This window comes from Lissotriton helveticus, chromosome 5_1 (assembly GCF_964261635.1).
Source record: "Lissotriton helveticus chromosome 5_1, aLisHel1.1, whole genome shotgun sequence".
NCBI lineage: Eukaryota > Metazoa > Chordata > Amphibia > Caudata > Salamandridae > Lissotriton > Lissotriton helveticus.
The window spans coordinates 1,402,764,935-1,402,787,951 of NC_136065.1; the positions used below are offsets into that span (position 1 = coordinate 1,402,764,935).

Consider the following 23,017-nt stretch of genomic DNA (forward strand, 5'->3'; position numbering starts at 1 on the left):
GGCAGACTTAAGTGTGTACTCGAGCTGTTGAATTTTTCATAGGCTGGAGATCCTTCCCCTGTTAAACCCATAGCTAATTGGTCTGATAATTGCTGGACTGGGAGCAGTAATTCCCCGACTGGAGCGTCAGCTATGTTCCTGATGGCAAGATGTTGATACTATGAGTCTGGGGATCCTTATGGGTCTGGACTAAATGGTCTAGAACCGGGTAAGCGTGGCATGACATTGCTGGCTGGTGGGCCCCATGTTCCCCTTTTGTTAAAATTATTGGTCAATCGACCATGTCTAAACAGTCATACCTGTTCCTTGTGGGGACGCCCCTCCCGTATTCAGGGTTTGGCTCGTCTCTTCTAGGTAACCAGGGGCGAACATCCCAACCTCTGGTCCAGTAATTATTTCTGTTCCTATTTCTATTTCTATTGAAGTGCCCCACCTGTGTCCAAGGCCAGTCCTGGACTTCCTCCCAACTGGCAGAATCGCCATAGTTAAAAGTATTTAAAGGTGGATAGAAAAAGGAGAGACGCTGTACATCAATCCCCCCCTTTTCTCTAGAGCTGGCCAAGAGGAGATATAGTCGACTGTAGAAGGGTCATCACAGTTGACTATGACACAGTCGCCCTGTATGCTTTTTTTAGTGTCGCCAATCCAAAACACTCTTCTCACTGAGTTGATTCTACTATGGTTTGAGGGTTGTAGGGGTCTATTTGGACTCAGCCACTGCAATACCTTGTTACGCAGTGACCATGGGGGTTCGTCTACACTATCTGCCAACTCGGGGACCCCAGTAAGGATGACAGTATATGGGGTCGCCTCAGGAGGCACATGTATCGGACGCCTATACCTAGCGCTTTTCCTCTCATCGGCCTGAGGTTGAAAAGACTGGGCTTTGTGTGTTATGTGTGGGACATCCTTCAGCTTGGCTGGCTGAGTTTTTGCTTCCAAGGGAGCCGGAGTTATTTGGGAGTTATCAATAATGCCATTTGGTTTTCCCTTCCCCCCTGTAAAGGTAGATTTTGGGGTGTTTTGTGTGTTTTGTGTGGCCCTCTTGATGGGTTGAGTATTTACGGCTCTTTCGAGCGAAAGAGGCTGTGGTCGGGTGACTGGTAAAGAAGGTTGGGCCGGTTTACTTGGCTCTTTAGATTTCCCCTCCCCTGTGGCAAGTGTGCCTAATGATTTCTGTGTAAAAACTGGGGTGTTTAGTTTCGCTAATTGTTTTTCAATGATCATAAGGCTCTTTTCCATAGGTTGCAAGTGGCGTTTTAACAGCTCCCCCATGCTATTTATGAGGAAATCGTGTAGTGATGCACATGCGGTGCATGGTTCCTGTATGCCACCCACGGCTCCCCGAGCCTCTAACATCTCTCGCGAGTCAGTATTTTGAGAAGCCAAGATGTAATCAACGTTTTTAGGGATAGGAGTCGGCTGATCTAACACAATTATATGACTGTTTGGATTGAGAGAGGTCTTGGTGTTATGTGGATCAGGAGTGATCTCGTGTGAGTTCGTCTCTGTGTTTTGCCTCTTAGCTATGGCACCCTCCCACCTACCCGTAGGATTCGGCTCTAATATATCCACATGATTGTGCGAAAGTTGTAAGTCTGGTGTTTTTTCCAAATCCTCACTGTAGTTAGACCCTAGTGACAGTTGGGTAGCAGATAGATCCACAGTATTTGGGACCGTGTGTATTAAAGCATTAGTATTTTCTGCTTGATTAAGTAGCGGAGTAATCGGTCCCTGGTGGACAGGAGTTTGGGCATAAGCTAGAGGGCCCATAGATGATCTTCTCGCAACCTCCAATTCGTGTGATACCCTACGTTCTAACATATGTATACTTTACTCGATCACTTCGTTGGTCTTGGTAATGAATAGGTCTATAGGGCCTGTTATCTCGGTGACTTTAAGGGTCTTTTTCCTTCTAGTACCCCTATTCATTACTGCACAGCGAGAAGAAAGTACAATGATAGTTGAATAATATAGGCTGACCGCAATGTGCAACAGCCGCGTGGAACAACACGGTGTCTAACAGGAGATGGAGAGAAAAAATAGGAAAATTGAAATACCGTGGCCCAGTCCAGTCTATCACAGTCTTGAACGGGCTTAAACGGGCCCGCCCTTGGCCCGGGCTTCGAACGGCGTCCCGCGAGACGGGGGTGACGCTGTATTTAAGCGCCACCTGGCGCGCAAATGTCGCGGAGTGTGCCGCTATGGGTGCTGGGTATTGTAGTTTTTTAGCACCACACCGCGCTCCACTCGGCGGCCGGACCCCAAGGTGGAACAGGAGTCGGCGGCGGGAGGCGGGTGGTCGCAGGCACAGGTTTTGGCAGACCCAGATGGGCTCAAGTTCGGCAAATGCAGCAGGTAAGAATGGCAGAAAGTTCCCCCCCTTGACCGGGGTGACGCTGTATTTAAGCGCCTCCTGGCGCGCAAATGTCGCGGAGTGTGCCGCTATGGGTGCTGGGTATTGTAGTTTTTTAGCACCACACCGCGCTCCACTCGGCGGCCGGACCCCAAGGTGGAACAGGAGTCGGCGGCGGGAGGCGGGTGGTCGCAGGCACAGGTTTTGGCAGACCCAGATGGGCTCAAGTTCGGCAAAGGTCCGTGAATACAGCAGGTAAGAATGGCAGAAAGTTCCCCCCCTCGACCGGGGTGACGCTGTATTTAAGCGCCTCCTGGCGCGCAAATGTCGCGGAGTGTGCCGCTATGGGTGCTGGGTATCGTAGTTTTTTAGCACCACACCGCGCTCCACTCGGCGGCCGGACCCCAAGGTGGAACAGGAGTCGGCGGCGGGAGGCGGGTGGTCCCAGGCACAGGTTTTGGCAAACCCAGATGGGCTCAAGTTCGGCAAAGGTCCGTGAATACAGCAGGTAAGAATGGCAGAAAGTTCCCCCCCTCGACCGGGGTGACGCTGTATTTAAGCGCCTCCTGGCGCGCAAATGTCGCGGAGTGTGCCGCTATGGGTGCTGGGTATTGTAGTTTTTTAGCACCACACCGCGCTCCACTCGGCGGCCGGACCCCAAGGTGGAACAGGAGTCAGCGGCGGGAGGCGGGTGGTCGCAGGCACAGGTTTTGGCAGACCCAGATGGGCTCAAGTTCGGCAAAGGTCCGTGAATACAGCAGGTAAGAATGGCAGAAAGTTCCTGGAAAGTCATCCTGGAATCAAGAAGGAACCTCTGCCAAGGAGAAAGTTGGAAGACTGAAGAAGGAAGAATGTCCTGCTGTTGCTTTGCTGGACTGACCTGCAGTTGCCTTGCTGCCAAGGAGAGGGGAAGGACTTTGTTGTTGCTTTGTCCCTTTGCTTGATGAGATCTCCAAGGGCCTGTTGTGAGCTGGCCTCCTGTTAAGAAGTCCCAAGAAGAAAAGGACTTCACCCCCAGCTTTCCCTGAACTCTGCTGAGAGAGTTCTGCCCTTCCTGAGTGCTGAATGCGACTGAGGGGCATCTGGAAGTTGTGGCCTGCTGTTTGGAAAGCTGGAGAACAAGAAACTAAGACTATCTGCAAATTTTCACGCATCGCTTGCTTGCGGAGCGCATCCCCGTCAGTGCGAGGGAATTCCCGCCCCCGCGAATATCAAGATCGTCGCAGCGCGTGTTGCTGCTGCAAGAACTGACGCATCCTTCGCTTGCGGAACGCATCGCTCGGATGCGGGAAAGTACCATCACTGCGAGTATCGTAGCAGAGCCTGTTGTCACTGGTGAGATCGCCGCACTGCTTGCTTGCGTACCGCATCACGTTGCTGCGAACATCGTCGCAGAGCCATCGAGGCGCCACGAGAGGGGAAGATCGCCGCTGCCCCGCACATCGCCGCCGCACCTGAGAACTTCGCCGTCCCGAAGATCGTCTCATCGTGCCTTTGCGAGACGCTCCCTACGGAACCTACGCATCGGAATCCATTCAAGGTATCACCTCCATCCCCATACAGACCGGATTCGTTGCAACACGCCCGCTGCGTCCAGTGGGGCTGTCGCATCGCCTCCCCAGGGTCTCAGGACTTGTTTTCCACTGCACCAGCTTCTGTTTTGGAACTTTGTCGCATCTAAAGGTACTGTTGGCTAAACGTGATGCAACTGTGAACTATTCTAATGCCACTGAGGATTATTTTGACGCAACCACTAAGAACTCTTTAAAAACCATATCTTGAACTGTGTATGTTGGATTTTTGTTGTTTTGTTCTTGTTTAGTTTAGATTAAATACTTCTGTTTTTCTAAACTGTTGTGGAGTCCATTTGTCGTGTTTGCACTGTGTTACTGTGAATTTTGGTACAAATACTTAGCACATTGCCTTTGATAAGCCTGTCGTGCCAAGCTACCAAGGGGGTGAGCAGGGGCAGGGGTTATCCAAAGAGTGGTTCCTCCTTACCCTGACCAGAAGCAAGGGTCCCTATTTGGACAGTGGTACCTACCTCGGCCAACTATAGACCCCCAGTTCTAACAGGGACCATTTTGCGTCCCTATACTCAAGGGTGGAGACATTGGATGAACCAGCTGTCAATGCCTGTCCTGTGGGGAAGGACCCCCCGACTGCATCTATGTCTACCCCCACAACATTGGATGACACCTCTCTGATATCCCTCAATGAGATAACTGGCGCCCTTTCCAAAATAGCACCGGGCAAAGCCCCCGGACTAGACAAAATCCCTGGGGACCTTTTCCGTAGTGAACCCATTGTCTGGATGCCATACCTCTGGGTGCTATTCAATGCTATACTCCAAGGTATGGAGATCCCTGCTAGCTGGGCCAGAGCTGAAATTATCCCCATATATAAAAAGGGCTCACCGCTGATGCCAATTAATTACAGGCCAATAAGCCTTATAGACATCACACAAAAAATCTTTGCACGCGTGTTACTGCTCCGGCTGCAGAGCTGGATGGAGGAGCATAAGATACTCACTCACCTGCAGACAGGGTTCAGGGAAAAATTGTCCACACTGGACCAAATCCTCAGGCTACAAATATAACACTGGAAGATCGTGTGTTTGGAAGGTGGCAGCCTTTACCCAATATTCGTAGACCTGAGGTTCGCGTTTGATCTGGTCCCAAGATAGAAGTTGTGGGCAGTTGTCTATGAGATGGGGGTTCCCCTTACTTGTGCCAAGCCATTAAGCAGCTGCACGAAGGAAACTACGTCCAAATTAGACATGGGAAAGAAGGAAACCTCACGGCCCCCATTCCTGTATATAGAGGTGTCCGCCAGGGATGCTTACTTGCACCGACCTATTTAGCCTCTATATAAATGGGTTAGTAGATTATCTGCTCCCCGAAAAAGACTTGGACATCCCTAAGCTGGCAAAACACGCAAAATACCAGCCATGATGTCTGCCGACGATACTCTACTAGTATCTAAATCATCCATGGGGATAAAGAGGGTATTTGGTTCGATGCGTTTTGCAGGGAAAGAGGGTTTAAATCAACCTTCAAAAAACCAAATTTATGGTGCTCAATTCCCCCAAAAGCACTCGGCCAAATCCATCTCTACACGGCAAACCCCTTGAAAGAGTATCCTCGTTTGATTACCTAGGCATCACTATCACACACTCCATGGATGAGGGGCCCAAATTAAAAAATCGTCCCTTAAACTATCACAATCATCTGGAGGACTTATGAAGGCTTTTCGAAAATCAAGCTACAAACTTCTGAGTCCTGCCATAGAAATCTATGAGGTCCGAGCTAGGGGAGGGGCCTTGTACGGGGCAGAACTATGGGGACACCGCAGTCCTGAGAGTCTTATACAGACAGAAAACATCTTTCTCAGGCAACTGTATAGTCTCCCACAGAGTACCCTACTCATGCCGCTACGTCAGGACATGCGTGTAAGGCCCATAGCGGACAAATCTCTTAGACTCCTCCTATTCTGGCAGCGTCTGTGGGCTACCCCGGAACATGCAGGCGTGGTCCCTTGCTCACTTTGCCACTGGATTCAAGATAGCGTGGCTGATGAGGGTTATGAACCCGAAACCGGTCCCAGGATGCTTGTTTCTGGTCCAGGGAAGACATGGCTTGACAGTTCGGGCTGGACTGTTCTCATGAGGCACAGGGTCAGACTGATTTGCATATGGCCATGTCTGAACTGGGGAGGGGGAGCGAGCTAAGGAATGATGATGGATTAAACCCAGATCAGTTGACTGGGGGTGAGTGTTTGATTTGCCCAAACGCTCCGTCCATCATCCTCTTTGGTACCCCTGAACTTGCAGCATATAGAGATGAACTAAGAGTGGTGATGGGCCTACCAGGGGCGGGCAAATTACCCTGGCTCTCCTATGTTTGTCATACGTTATCGAGCTTGGGACAGGGCAACCTTTGGGATGACCCGGAGGTTGCTTGTTCCTGAATCTCTAGGAAAATGCTAAGGGATTGCTACGGGGAATTTAAATTGGCCTAACTCCAATGCAACCCTTTGGCAGTAAAGCTGACTGCAATCTTCTTAGAGTCCGAGGATAGGTATAGCTTAAAGCCCTGAATGACATCAAGCCGGCAACTGCAAGAAAGCTCTTTTTACAATTTAGATATGGGGTCCTGCCTCTCCACTCTTTCAAAAACAATTGGGGCGGCTCACAAAACTTTGGGGTGCCCGGCATGTGATTGCCCAATAGAATCTGATCTTCATGTATTTTTCAGCTGTCCCGGTTACCACAAAGTGAGAAAACGGTGGCTGGTCCAGATTTGTAGAAACCTAGGTACCAGAGGCTGTTGCGAGGCTTTCAGGATACTTAAACACGATACCAGCCTCCCGATAGTTTATTCGGTAGCAGGTTTCCTATTCTCTATGTGGTGCACTAGTAGAGCCTTTTTAAAAACAAAATCTTAGTAATAAATGAGGGTCTCAGCTACGCACAAATGAAATGAAGAATCTTATTGGGCCAACTATTATTATTGTTTACCTGTGATCAAATGCATTGATACACCCAATCCGCATTTGGTCTCTTTTGTAATATTGATTCCTGTCCCCGAACCTGTATCTTGTGGTTAAGATCAAAATTTGTATCTCCTATACCTGGTTTTGTCTCCTATTTTATATTTTGCATTGTCGCACATGCACTTTGTATTGTCAGAACTGTCTCTAGCTAATGACCAATCAATTGTTCTACATGATTAGATTCCCCTATATGTGGAACCAGTCAAATAGATTTTACCACATACCCGTGTTAGGCCTTACATGTGTATGTTTTACCCAACTGTGTTTATTGTATGTATGCAACTTTGCTCTGTCTTTTTATTCTTTTTTAACTGCAATCGATTTTAAAGCAAATGAATTGTATGTAATTTTAGTTGTACTTTTAAGGTCATATTGACCGAAATAAAGTTATTGCTGAACTGATAATACTAACGCTCTACTTTATAGTAGTGTGGGCGAGCAGTTAGGCTTATCAGAGGGTAGTGCTGAGCATTTGTTGTACTCACAAAGGCAATACATGAGACACAAACTCAAAGAATAAATCCAAGACCAAATTAGAAAAATATAACTTCTTTTTATATGTGTTTCAAAACCAAGAACTTCAATCAAAGGTAAGTATTGTTTTCAATAGCAATACGTACAGGTAAGTAACGTTTTTAAAATTGTGCTTCTTTATGCGCAATGTAATCCTATGGAAAGAAAAGTCAGAGATGAATATAGGTATGTACAGTTGGTTTCAGGAGTTCACCTTCAGGGTTCGAAGTTGTAATAGGCCAGGGTACAAAGTACTAACAGCTGTTCCCCGGGATCCACCAGGAGCAGGGTGCTGGTGAAGATGGTAGCTGGCGCTGCGGAGAAGGGTGGCTACCCCAAAACATGCTGCACATGGGGGCCAAGTCCGAGAGCTACCAAATGGGGGCTTCGGTTGCAAGTGGTCTTGGAGCAAGGGGGCACAGCCGGTTCGTTGGGACCTGGGCTGGGCGGTTTGGGTGCAAAGTGGTTGGGTCCGGTGGGCTGGCTGCACAAAGATGCTCCTCGCAATCAGGGACAAACAACTGGTAGGGGCAAAATCCAGGCAGCTGGACCTCTCACAAAGTAGATCTCAGTGATGATGATGTCCCTCCATAGCTGCGTGGTGTTGGTGCAGTGGGAATCCTGACTATATTATCACTATTGGTGTTAGACCTGTCATCTTTTGGCATGTTTCCCTGTCTTTCTGCTTTCTGACCTCCTGGTTTTGACTTTTTTTTTGCTGGTTTAGTGTCTGCCCACTTTCTTACTGCTGTTCAGTGTTAAAGTGGAAGTGCTCCTACTGTAAATTATGTTATGGATTGATGTTTCATGATCGGCATGTTTGATTTACTGGTAAGTCCCTAGTAAAGTGCACTGAGAGTGCCAGGGCCTGTAAATCAACAGCTAGTAGCTGGCCTGCAGCATTGATTGAGCCACCCACAGAAGTAGCCCTGTAAAGGTGTCTCTGACCTGCCACTGCAGTGTCTGCCCACAGTTTTTACTGCCATGCCGACTTGGCAAGTGCACCCTCTTGCCAAGCCCTAACCTTCCCTTTTATTACATGTAAGTCAACCCTAAGGTTGGCCCAAGGTACCACTATAGGAAAGGTTCAGTGTATGTGAAAGGTAGGACATGTACTGGCGTGTGTGACATGTCTTGATAGTAAAATACAGTATATTTTGTTTTTTACTATTGAAAGGCTATCTGTCCCATAGGATAGAATGGGAGATGCTTTGTAACATCTTACAAGTATAACTTCCCACTGGGACAAGATGGAGAACTGAAGTTTCGTATATGCCTGAACTCAGAAGGTAAAAATGCATCTTTTAGTAAAGACACATTTCATGTTGTGTGTTTGAAAACACCACTTTTAGAAAGTGGGTATTTTCTTGCTTATCCATCCTATGTGCCTCTGCTGGGTTGTGGATTGGCTCTCTGGCTTTGGAGTGACAGGGGCTGGGGATGTGCATTCCCTTCAGACAGCCTCTGGGGAGTTGAGGTGTGGCCTGCTTCTCCCTGGATGAGTTATGGCTGGTCGGAATAGACCTGGGCTGCATTTAGAGTAGTGGGAGGAGATTTTCTTGCACCTGAATAGGCTTGGTTTGCCTTGGGCAATGCTGTCTCCACCTGCTTCCAGGAACAGGAAGCTGGGCCGCAGTGCACAGAACTGGTTTGGATGAGAACAAACATTCTCTTCTACAAGAGAACAAAGGGAATGTGATATAAATACTGGGGCCCAGAACTTTAGAACTCTTTTGGACTCAGAAACCTGCCAAGATGAGCTGGAGAAGCTGTGAGGAGGAACTACCACTTTGCTGTGTGCTTTGCTGTGTTGGCCTACAGTTACTGCTTCTTTCTTGGGCACAGAAGGGACTGGACTGAACTTTCAGCAACTTCTTTGTTTGAGTTTCTCCAAGGGCTTGAGGTAGAGCTTGCCCCCTGTTCAAGAAGTCTCAGCAACAGCAAAGACCTTGAGTTCATCTTCTACTAGCACTGGTAGCTGTGTCTTTTGTGCTGCAACAGAAAAATAAGCAACTATGCCATTAATGATGCTGCTGTATACTGTGTGTCCGTAAGGCCAGCAGAGGGTACCGCTGTACTTCGCACCGCAACCCTGGTCTCACTGCCGCCCAATGCGACCACCGAGCCGCTGCTTGCATCATGACCTGTGGGCACCACTTTTCGCACCGCCTCACTTCATGCTGCCATACTGGTATCACAAGCGACGACGCTCTGCGCCAACATCGACACCGCTGCTTGCACCGTGGTTTGAGGGCACCGCTCATAAGTTACATAATACACCACGCTCATCCCGCACCGCAGCTTTGGCCTACTGACGCTGGTGCCATTGATTCCAGTTCATCAGCCGACAACAGCGCTTCAGCAACGACACCACTGCTGCTTGCACCGTGACCTGCTAGCACCGCGACGAGCACTGCATCACTTTGCACTGTAGCCCTGGTCTCACTGATGCTGCTGGACGATCGTCATCGAGCAGCTGCCTGCACCGCGACCTCAGGGCACAGCTCACCACACTGCTGCGTTTCTCACCACAACCCGACGCCTGCTGACGCCGGTGCTCCTGACTTCAACCACGAGGAGTACAATCTGCAATGCGTGTGACTGTCTAAGCCGGCTCTTCAAAGCTCAACGTGACGTTGCCGATGACCTGCATTTCTGAAGGTACTGTTTTACGGGTCTTCCCGACACCGTAGCTGGCCTGTGAAGATGCAGTCAGCCAGAACTGTTTGGATTTTCGTTTAGGATGCTAGGATAGCCCTGGACGGAGCTATTGACTTCAAGGAACTTTATTTTAAGGCTATTATTGCTTATTGATATTTATAAGCCCTTTTATAGTTTTTGGTCTTTTTTGCACAGATAAAGTAGCGGATATTTTTCTAAAACTGGTGTGGTGTCCTTTTGTACTGTTGGTTATGTGCAAATGCTTCACACACTGCCTCTGAGATAAGCCTGTCTGCTCGTGGCAAGGCACCAAGAGGTGAGATGTGGTTATTTAAAAAATGTTTCCCCCTTATCCTGACCAGGTAGAAGTGTCCTTACTTGGATAGGGTAAAAACCTGACAATGAGAGACCCCCATTTCTAACATTTGGTGTTTGGTGCAGGGCATCCAGTGTCCCAGCGGTTGCCGCTGCATGATTCCGGTTGGTCCTGGTGTCCACACACTTGGTGGGAAGACAGATCTGACCTTCCAGAGCACAAATACCTTCTCCTGGTCATCTGCGGCGTCAGATCAGACCGGGGAACTGCAAGATAGTGGACTGAACTCTGCTTGTCGGTGCCTGCGGACTGCAGGGAGTAGCTCCTCTAATCCAAGGGACACTGTATGCATTTTTTGACGTGCTGGCAGGCTACCCAAGGCTTGGGTAGTCCTCCATCATGGAGGACATGTGCCAAAAGCCCACAATTCTTCTGCAGGTCTCACCAGGCTGTGACTCTTTGTCATTCTTCTATTGAATCATCGAATCTGAGTTCTTGGGTTTAGAGGTGCCATCTAAATACACAATTTTGGGGCAGTTAAAAGGAATGACAGTTAGCAGCCTAAGGGCTACCACCCGTTAGTGTTTTGACACCCTCTACATGACCACTTCTTGCGGGAAGTGGGCATAGCCCTGACCCTTGAATGCTAATTCCATCCAAAACAAGATGGAGGAACCTGAAAAGTGGAGTTCACATCAGCTGGACCACCCTAGGGGTGGTGCTGGCTGAATATAGGCACACCTCCTAATCTTACAAATGTTCCTGCCTGTTTTGCCATCAAAAGTGGGAGCAGGACAGAGGTGTGGGCATCTCCACTATCTGGAGAGGCCTGGGTCGCAGAACACAGGAAGCAGGATATTTGAAGCTTCATGCCCTGGAATACATATCCTATGTGGAGGAGGTGTGAACAACTCTGTCCGGAGCAGGCTTTGTTCCTGTTCTCTGAGAGTGAACGTTCTCACCTCTGGAGGTCATAAGCCTGTATAGGGTGACAGACTGACTGGTCAAGACCAGTCAGACAACACACTAGTAGTCAGTAGGTTTTCAAGGGGCATCTCTATGGTCCCTCTGGGTGGATTGCTTAATACATCTGCCGCTGGCATCAGTGTGAGTTTATCAAGACAAAATGTTTGGTATCAAATACCTTGACAGTGAAACCATCATGTAGCTGGGGAACTCATAATCAAATGGGTCCAGCCCATTTATGGGTCATGGCTTAATTGCGCACTTGTAAAATCCAAGGTTTTCCTTATACATCACAGGAACACATTCCACTCAAGCAGATATGCCCACACATGGGGTATAGTGCACCCTAACGTAGGACTGTAGAGCCTGCTGTAGAGGTGAGTTACCAATACCACATGCAGAGCTTTGCTGGCATGGCACACAGGTGTGGCTTTGTAGACTCTTTACCTTTCTCAGCACCAAGACATGGAGGTTGCAATGGCAGTTTGCATGAGCTTGGTGAGGGGCCACTTAGGGTAGCACCATTTGTGCTGCAGCCTCTAGAAACGCTCTTTTGTTCCAAGGCTCTAGGTACCAGAGGTACCACTTACCAGGGACTTACAAGTATCCTAAAGGGGTGCCAATTGTTGAACAATGGCAGAGTTTAGGGAAAGAACACTGGTACTGGGTACATGGTTAGCAGGACCTTAGTACGCTTTTAGCCTAAGGTGCACCAGATACCAGGCAAAAAGTGTGTGGGGGGGGTGTACTGCAACAGAGTCCATTTTCCTACACACATGCACCCGTGTGTGCACATGTGTGGGGTCCACTCAGCCAGGTACCTGCATGCAAGTAACCTTCCACAGAGGGGATCCTGAGCAAAACTTATAAGTGGGTATTTGTAGTGTAGTGATTTCCTGAATGTGATTGCATTTCACTTTATTGTACATTATAGGTGAAAACTACATCGATGTACAGTTTTGCCACAGCTCCACAGTTAGGCCTAGAGACTAGGTTAACAACGCGCAATTATGATAATAAGGATCCTAAGTGCAGATTCAATGATAATTTTGTCATATCAGCACTCCTTCCAATACTTGAAGTATATCATAATTCTCTGAGTCAAATCCTTAATTAGATTTCTAACTTTCGCTTACCATGATTGGCCAAGTTAAGCACATTGCTGGCTAGCTGGGGAAACAAAGCATTTTAAACAGCTCTACATTTCTTTGCTACTGGGTCAAGGAATTTGCAGCACTTAGGATTCTGGGACTTGTAGTGTGATTGACTAAATTGAACACAAGAGTAGAATTCACCATGAATATTTACACAAACTTGAAGTGGCTTCCATAGTCACAATTGCACTTCATATTAAACATTTTTCTAATAAAGTTATTGGGCTCGATTCACAAAGTGCCTCTACAGTCATGGGGGAAGACAGAATGATTGCACTGCAGTTTCTCATTGCTAAGATTCCACCATGAGTGCTGAGTCTCTGCCACAACTGCGAAGGCTCTTTATGGATCAGGCCATTGTTTTACCATCACATCTTAACTGACACCACAATAAGTTCAACAGTCACGGGCAGCCCATGCAGCAGGTAGGGGTGCATGGTGGAGAGGAGACAAATCGTGTGAAAGGGTGATGGGTTCCAGTTTGTCTACCAGAGAGAGCTCTGACCACCTCTATCTCGGTGAATTTCTCCTTCACCTGTCTCCTCTTATCCTTCCACTTCTTTTCCATGTCATTGATGGTCCGGACATCCTCCCCCAATGCACAGACTGCTTTAGGCAACTTCTGCCACAGGGGCCTTATGTGTTACACTGATGAGGTATGGAGGTAGACCATGGAGCTTTTTGAAGTTCTCCACTACAAATGTCACTATCATTTGGGGCTCCTTCTGTATGAAGTTTTTCTTCTTCCTGAAATTCAATAAGCTGGCTATTGGCAGATAGGCAAGACAAGGCAAGGCGTAGAGCAGCCAAGTGAAGAATGTATTTGGAAAAAACTGAGCCTTGGATGTGTGCTGCTTTTATGTGGATTGCAGTACATGGGCTGCAGGTGGCATTAATTGTCTGCAGGTGTATGTAATTACACTTTCCAAGTCCGGAGGTTCCACCCTAAGTTTGGAGGTTGCACTCTAAGTACAGAACCACCGCCCCCAACTGCGGAACCTCCGCAGGTGTAAAGATACTACTCATACGCTCCTTTGTGAGTACCGAAAAGAAGTAAAGTGAGACTTTCGGTCTAACTTTACCTTTGTGAATCATGCCCAATATGTACTCATGATGGAAAATGGTGGTACTGTCATAGAGTATGCAAGGTCCCTAAAATGTGATAAAAGTGGGAAGGAGGAGGATGGTAATGACAACTTCTTTGCCAGTATTAATAATTAACCGCATGCGCGCCAGCGGTTTTCCCGCTGCGGGCTGCGATTTCAAAAATCGCGCGTTACGTGACAAGGTCAGCTCGTCATCCGCGTAGCGCAGGTAACGCACATGACGAGCTGACCTTGTCACGAGCGCCGAAGGGGTTAAGGTATTGAGAATGCAACAGAAAGAGAACCAATGATGAATTTGTCATTGAAATCAGTGTTCATTGTGAGCTTGCAGTCGATTCAGAATGAAATGATGAAGAACCTGTGATGCCTTCTTAAAAGTGCTAACTCTCCTGTTACTCCAGTTTGAATAACTGTTGTCTTACCCAGAAGGCTTCATGACTATGTACTGGCATAATACACTGTTATTATCATTTGTCCACTTGAAACGCCCATTACAATTTACTTTCTTGTAATATTATTTTTATTTTTAGTTAGACTGTTTCTTTCTTTTTGCTTGTTACAAAAGGGCATTTGTGGTGATATCATAGTACATTTTCCCACTTGCCGCACTCGCTGTGTTCTGGGGCTTGTGGCATCTGTGATGTGTTTGGTTGTTAGGAGTCTGTGCCTTTCCTTGCTGCTTCATCTTTATGCACAATACATTATTTAGCTGTACTAGGCCTTCTGTTGTCATTTTACAGGTGACAATTACAGGATAGCCTTGTTTATTCGGAGTGGCCTACCAATGTGTGAGTCCGAAGGCCCTGTCACAATCGGAAGGTGGAATCCGAAGTATGCAGAGTTTTGCAGGGCTGGCCAGGCCTGTGTGTCACCACCTCTCAAAAATGATTGATCTGTCGTCAGAAAGCCAGCAGCAGCTGTGTGGAAGACCATCTGGGTCATTTAGGGGTGATCAGGGGTCGCTGCTGCGGCCCCTGGCATGGCCCTTGTGACCCCTGGCACTGCCTTTGCAACCCCTACCGTTAAAAGTAGAAACATCAGTGCCAGGAACAGAAGCAACTCAGCCTTATGTATGGCGGTGGGGCTTCACTCTTCTAGTTTTTTGACAATTTTTTGTTACACTAATAGTAAATTATATTACCATATTCGTTATTAGTTTAATAAAAATAAATTGAGGACAAATAGCTGGAATGACTTTCCCTGGAAGCGGAGGAAAGTAAAAAAATGCTTTTAAATGTATGTATGTTGTGTGTGTGCTTGCAGTTTTGAGTGTGTTTATGTAAGAGAGAGTGTATGTGTGAATGTGTGTGTATGTGTAGTTAGAGCTTTGAGTGTATGTGTGAGTGTGTGTATGTGTGAGTGTGTGTGCATGATGTATGTGTAAGTGAAAGTGAAGGTCAAGGGTCATGTGAAGTCACTTCCGCTGCCATTGCCATTTTCGTGATTTGACATCCATGGTCCATGCCGACTTTAACGAGACAATCTGTATCACTGCAACTGTCTGGGATCCTGCTTGAACATAAGGCTGCAGCCCTATGCAGTGCGCATTCCACTGCATGTTCACTTAGACTCATTGGGGGCTTGCGTTCCAAGCATCTTTCCTTGATCGATGTCCAATTCCTTTGTGGTGCAGAGACTCTGAAGGGAAAAAGACTGCACAGGTTCTAGAGCCATCCTCGCCTTCACTGCACATCCCATGGCACTCCCCTCTTGTAATTCCTACGTTTCCCACTAAGCTGGCATATTGCTTCTTTTAATACCTTCTACAGCACATGCTCAACTTTTTGGAGTTCCCTAGCTCCACCTTAGAAGCGACATTTTAGTAGTACTGAGATTACATTATAGACATTTTATTTAGTTTATAAGTTTGTTTTCACTGTTCTTTCAGTTTGTATTTTAATTCCTAGTACATTTACTATAATGGGGAGCCTTTGCCAGTAGGAAGGGATTGCTGAACTTCAGGTCACCCTTTTTGTTATCTCCCTGGTTTTTCGAGCACGTCTCTTACCCGGCTAACCATGCCCCCTTTAGAGGCTAGGCTATTTACTTACCATGGCAGCGCATCTGCTGAGCCATGTGGTACATTTTGCCTAACTGCTGGGGAGCAGCCCTGTTGGGTTGGTACTCCCCCTTGCAATTCCTACATTTCTCACTAAGCTGGCATATTGTTTCTTTCATTGCCTTGTGCAGGGCACGTGCAGTTTTTTGGAGTTGCCTGGCTCCAACTAAGAAACGCCATCTCAGTCATACCTCAGAGTATGTATTAGACGTTTTGTTTAGTTTATGAATCGTTGTTTTCGCTGTTATTTTAGTTTGCTTTTTATTTCCTACCACAACTACTATGAAGGGGAGCCTTCGTCAGTAGGCGGGAGTTGCTGGACTCCAGGTCACTCTTTCTATTATTCCCGCCCTGATTTTCCAAGCACGTCTCCTCCCGCCAAGCCATCCCTACTTTGTTGGTTGGGCTATTTACTCAGGATGGCAGTGCATCCGTGCAGCAGGTGCGTTGCTGGCACACCGCTGGTATGCTAAAGGCAAGCCTGTCTGCGCCCATCTACGCCCAGACCAGAGACGCTGCCAGGTGTGGGTCAAAGCTGACGGTTTGTATTCTGTTGCTCAATTATTCGCGCTTCTCCGAAAAGGTAAGATTGAAGGGTGCCATTTTATTAATGTAGGCTGTCTGACAGAGAGCACTTTCCCTAGCTGTGCTTTCCACTTTAGACCCACGGGTTGCACAGCTTCCCCAGCTCTCTCTGCTAAGGCCAGCTTGGGCGTTAAGACGAGTTCCCAGATAGTAAAATAGAGATTGAATGTGCCTTAATTAATGCATGCTCACTAATCAAATACGAAAGCAAAGTCATGGACCTGGTTCTATCCTGGTTGTATCCATGGAACTAGACCGTCTCTTTATTACAGAGACACACACGGACAAGAGAAGACTCGGGCCAGACCTCCCTGAAGGAGTTCCTAATGTCTGATTACTAGGTTAGACCACCCCTCCAGGATGGGTAGGGGCCTGGCTATAATTTTTAGGACTCTTTTAACTGCATACAGACCCTACAGCTACTCAATCGCATGGTGCATGCAAAGAGGAGTCCATGCTAATTTTACTTTCTCTGGACAACTGGTCTACCACCCACCTGGTTCGGACAGTAGTTTTCAATCTTGAAACCATTCCTTAGAACCTCTTTTAGTCCATTTGAATTTCATGATCTTGGTGACTTTAACTTTTAATGCGAGGGCTCTGCTTGTCGAGATTCCACCTCTTTTTTCTGAGCTCATGGCCAACCTGGGTTTTTCACAGTTAGTTCACTCTCCTTCCACTACTGCTGGCCATACTCTTGATGAAATATTTACCAACTCCGGCGAGATTTGATTTACGGACATCATTTCTCTCAGCTGGTCTGATCATCGGGCAGTGAGTGCCTTTTGCGGTTACCTTCCCTTATCCATCGGTAGGGAAGGTCCATGTGACTCATAGGCTTCAATCTTGTACAAACTGGAGTAAGATCACTCATGAGGACATGCAAACTGCTCTTAACATCATGGCATCATGCATAGACCATTTCTCTGGCCACCCTGTGGAGGATTTCTCTATTTCGGTGGTGGCAGCTATAGATACTGTTGCTCCTTAAAAAGAAAGAAAAGTACTAGAAAAAAAAGTTCTGCTCCTGGTTTTTGGAGCAACTTAAAAATCTTCGGTGGCTGTGCCGCAGACAGGAGCACAAATGGTGTATAATTATGTAGCCCCACTCGCCAAACTTGTGAGATCGTTTGGTTTGGAGGTACTATCTTACGCAGATGATACACATATTATGGTATCAATTACTCATAACATCAGAGATGCGTTTTCCAACTTTAGGCTCTGCATGGAAGCAGTTGCATCCTGGATGAGCTTAAACTTCCTTAAACAAAACGGGGAGAAGACTGAGGTGTTGATTTCTGGCAATAGTCCTGATATCCGGTCCGGCGATTGGTGGCCTGACTCGTTGGGCGCCTGTCCTTGCCCCATCTCAGTTGGAAAGAATCTTGGCATCATGGTGGACAATTCTCTCACCATGAGCCGACAGGTGAGCAGGACAGTCTCCACCTGTTTCGGGATCATTAGAACTTTAACGAAAATGTAATCTTATCTTTCATTGGATTCCCGTAAACAGGCTGTGGCCGCACTTTTGACATCCAGATTGGATTATTGTAATGCCCTCTATCTGGGCATTAACAGAGGTCTGATTCAGTGGCTGCAACTGGTTCAAAATGCAGGCGCCAGGTTTGTGTTGAACCTACCTAAGTTTCATTCCATCTCCTCCTCCCTTGTGATGTTGCATTGGCTTCCCATTGACCATAGGATTTGTTTTAAAAACGTATGTCTAGTTCATAAGGCTCTTTTGGGATTTGGTCCAGAGGGTATAAAGACCATCTTACATCACTATACTCCCTCTAGGAATCTTAGGTCAGCAGATAATAACCTGCTCATAGTGCCAACTTGGTTCAGCAAGGTCAGATGGGGAGGCAGAGCTTTTTCTGTGGTTGGCCCCAAACTCTGGAACTCCCTTCCCCGGGATCTAACCTGTCTTTCTTCTCATTTACTCTTTCGTAAGGCCCTGAAGACGTGGCTCTTCACTCAGTTTGCAGCATAACTTTCTCTGTTTCCATCTCACATAGTCCGCTTTAGCGCCTTGATGCCCTTGGGCTAAGTTCGAGCTCTATAAGACCCAATTTCATTTCATTTCATTATAAATCTGGATCAAGCAAAAAGCGCTACTCTTAACGTATAAGCATTTCAACTTCGAGTCCAAATCTGCTTTTTATACAGAGAAAATAAAATCAGCCCAAAACTCTTCTCATGAATTGCTTGAAGTTATTAAGGGCCTCTTCTACCGACACTCTCAGCAATGTGTGAATACTTCACAAGCTTTCTGCGATGAATAAGCACATTTTTTCAGAGAAAAAATCTTAAACAAATGCTCATAGTTTGATCACTCCAGTGTTCAAGAGTGTCCCGCTCGGATTTTTCACTCCCCCTCTAGTGCGCTCCTTTGGCTTACAGGTACTGTTCTATGCTGATGACGCGCAAATTATCGTGTCAATACCTGACAGCATACCTCTGGTGGCAGATAGGTATAATAACTGCATGGCAGGAATCGGCAACTGGATGAAATAATTGTTTTTAAAGTTGAATGCGGACAAAACAAGTTCCTGGCCTGAGCTTTGGTTGCCCGAATCGTGTGGTCCGTTACCTACCCCGGTGAAGTCAGCCAAAAACCTTGATGTTCTTTTTGATAATTCCTTGACTTTTAACCTGCAGGTTAACCACATTACCACAACTTGTTTCTACGTTATTAATCTTGGTAAAAAATCTTTCCGTTTCTCCCGGTAGAGCACCGTAAAACGGCATCAGTGGCTTTGATTACTTCTCGTTCGAACTACTGCAATGCCTTATATCTGAATATCAACAATTCTTCAGTGAACAAGTTTCAGGATATTCAAAATGCCACTGTGCGTATTATTTTAAACAGTCCTAAACATCTTTCATTTGCAGAAGGCCTATGGCCCGTTCACTGGCTTGATGGCTTCCAACAAGAAAGCCAGTGATTTTAAAAGTGTTTAGCACAGTTTTTCTGGCTCTGCACCAAAAGGTACCGCAGTTTATTCGGGCATCTTTTCAGTAGGCTCGAGTGGCTCTCTACAGCTGTGCCCAATAGTTCGCTCAGGTCGGTATCTAGTAGGAAGGTGGTGGTCCAAAGATCGCAATACCAGATAGGGCGGACGTTCTTTTTCCTACGCTGCTGTGAAACTTTGGAACACCATACCTGCTCACATTTCCGAAACAGGAATATTGTCAGCTTTACGAAAACACTCAAAACCTGGTTCTTCTCCCTCTAGTTCTCTGGGTCGATGGGAATCACCCTTCTTGCTGCATAGGTATGTGTTCTTTGACTGACTTAGCGCTTTGACACCCTTGGGTTTAGTACGCTTTATAGATTATATTTTTATTCAATTTTTTCATTTCATGGACGTATAGGTTTTGTAAATACTGCCCAGGTATGAAGACCAGATATGAGTAATTATGTGATACTCACGTATATATCAAGGTATTTAGCTGTACTTAACCTACTTTTGTCATTTCACATAGCAAAGACAGAAAGCTATTGTTATATGTGAGGAAAACATGTGTTGGTTCACCAACGACAGATCAAAAAATGTGGATGTCAGATTTGAAGAAGAACAGGATGACTGCACCTATCTCAGCCACCTTGACCTCTAATTCCCTCAAGGATGGATGATGTCAAAAGAGAGTATTTAAAAAAACGCTGTTCTCACAAGCAGTGTTCCTATGTCGGTCTACCAGAATCAGAACTTACCCCCAGATGCATCAACAACCCATTTTGCGATTCCTTAATAGCGAAAAATACCGATTCGCTATTAAGGAATAGCAAAATGGAATGCATCAAGAAATCACTAAAAAAATAGCGATTTCTTAGAATTCCTTAATTGCGACTCGCAAATTGCGAGTCGCAATTAAGGAATACCTCCCCTTTCATTCCTATGGGCCTAGGCCCATAGGAATGAATGGGAAGACAATCTCAATTTGCGAATCGCAATTAGCGAATCGCAAATTGAGATTGCGATTTCAAGGGTGCAGCCCTTGCACCCCTGAAATTGATCTGTGCACATATGTTGCGCACACACATGCCCTTAGGGCATTTGTGAGCGCAACATGAAACTTTGAAAAATGCACTTTAGTGCATTTTTTAAAGTTATTGCAAATTACCATGAAGTTGTACTTCATGGTAATTTGCGTGCCCTATTAGCGAATTCGCTATTTTTAAAACTTTCATGCATTGCATTTAAGGAATCTCAATTTGAGATTCCTTAAATGCAATAGCAATTTAAGTAATCTCAATTTTGCGATTTTTTAATTGCGATTTTTGCATTTGGGTGATGCATCCCAAATGCAAAAATACCGGTCGCAAAGCGGCAGATTCTGAGAATCTGCTTCTTTGCGAGCGGATTTTTGCTTGATGAATCTATGCCTATGTATCGCAGAGTAAGATCAAGCAGATGTCATTTAGGATCCACATTAGTATAATCTCTTTCTTTTTTTCTTGTTGTATTCTCAGCGGTTAAAAGTTAATTGCGTGTAATTCAGCACTGTTTGGCCAAAAGCAATGCAAATTATGGGGGAGGAAATCAGGCGTGAGATGTAATACAGATAGACATGGACTGAACATGAGGAGGACAAGATGTGCCTAGAGTCGAGCTCCAGACAGATGTAGGCCTATACTGTATCATCGGAGGGCAACACAACCGGTGGCATAAACATATTCATCTTCTGTGTTTTGCATAGTTGTGCAGTACCTCACACCACGGAATCGGATGGATTCGTTTGGAAGATGTGTAGGAGAAGGGTTTTCTAGATGACATACATTTTTAAAATTATTTCTCAGAAGCTAATACCTCATTAATTCTAAGAACAGTTTGTGTTCCCTGGGGTGGATAGTACAGCTTTACTGTTACCCTAGAAGGGCTTTTAGACCAAGCCATCAAATGTTCAGGTCTGTTGGAAGGCAATTGATTTTGGTGTCACTATTTTTAATGGCTCTTCGTTTCAAAGGGACGATACAAGCACAGTTTTAGGGTCATAATGTCCCCAGGGGAGTTCACCACATGTACAAGGGCATCATAAGCGAGCTTAGGTTTCTCGTAAATAAGAATCGTTTGGGATTTAGAGTGGATTGTATTCACCATCCAAAAAACAATTTTGAAAATGGCCACTGCACTGTAAACAGAGCATGTACAAATCCACCAATTAAAGTTTGTAAGGAATTACCTAATCTAGAATATTACCTTTACTACGGGTACTGATAGCAACACAGTAATAAGTCCACACAGTGCTCAGAAGATGTTTTGCAATGTTTAGGTCTACTCTATCGGCAGTTTTGCCAAACCACAAGCTAATTTCACCCAAGATTGCTATAGAACTGGGTAGAAATTATGCATGTGACAAAAATGCAATAAATTGTTAAAATGTGCAGATTAAAGAGTATTCATAGGTAATAGCTTCACATTTTACGCCCCCACCTACAGTTTAAAGAGTGAAGAACCTAGAAGTCAAAAGGCTGTTTCTCTTACAAAGATCCCTAAAAGGAGCATATGACTTCAAAGTATTTTTCCCTTACATTTTGTTACTCTAGGGAGCTGGGTTGTGCTAACACATTTACCTTGACATACCAGCTCAGCCTCAACTTGTTTAAGATGACGCAGCTTGACATCTGCACCGTGCTGTTAGAGAGATTGTATCATCGTTGTCTCAAGCTGTATAGCCAGGAGAATTGATGTCAAAGTCACCCATGCTGCTTTCCAAATGGGGCCCCTCTTTCTAACTCAGCGATACCAAAGGGGATGATCGACGGAGCGTTAGAGCAAATCAAACACTCACCCCCACTCAACGGGCTTGACTGTTCCCATGAGGCACAGGGTCAAGACTGATTTGCATATGGCCATGTCTGAACTGGGGTGGCGTGGTGAGCAAAATAACGATGGATTAAACCCAGATCTGTGACTGGGGGTGAATGTTTTTCCAATGTGCAACATTCCGTCCATCATCTTGTGTGTTTTGCTGTTCGCCCTATGTGGGAAGGGTATGCCCAGACGAGGGTCCCGTGCTCACTATGCCACGGGAGTCAAGCTATCCTGACTGATGACGGCTGATAGCCAGAAACAGGTCCTAGGATGCTTAATTCCAGTCCAGGGAAGACATGTCTTGGCAGTTCAGGCTGGCTGTTCCCATGAGGCACAGGGTCAAGACTGATTTGCATATGGCCGTGTATGAACTGGGGTGGCGTGGTGAGAAAAATAACGATGGATTAAACCCAGATCTGTGACTGGGGGTGAATGTTTTGCCAATGTGCAACATTCCGTCCATCATCTTGTGTGTTTTGCTGTTCGCCCTATGTGGGAAGGGTATGCCCAAACGTGGGTCCCGTGCTCAATACGCCACTGGAGTCAAGCTATCCTGTCTGATGACAGTTGATAGCCAGAAACCGGTCCTAGGATGCTTGATTCCGGTCCAGGGAAAACATGGCTTGGCAGTTCGGGCTGGACTGTTCCCATGAGGCACAGGGCCAAGACTGATTTGCATATGGCCATGTCTGAACTGGGGTGGCGTGGTGAGCAAAATAATGATGGATTAAACCCAGATCTGTGACTAGGGGTGAATATTTTGCCAATGTGCAACATTCCGTCCATCATCTTGTGTGTTTTGCTGTTCGCCCTATGTGGGAATGGTATGCCCAGATGTGGGTCCTGTGCTCACTACGCCACTGGAGTCAAGCTATCCTGGCTGAAGACGGCTGATAGCCAGAAACAGGTCCTAGGATGCTTGATTCCG

General features: G+C 46.4%; 1 protein-coding gene across 1 annotated transcript in view; it reads left to right on the forward strand.

Annotated features, from left to right (window-relative positions):
* LOC144755449 (AMP deaminase 1-like) overlaps positions 1–23,017 on the forward strand; it is a 378,874-nt gene that overhangs the window by 244,641 nt on the left and 111,216 nt on the right. The gene's annotated exons all lie outside the window — the stretch shown is intronic.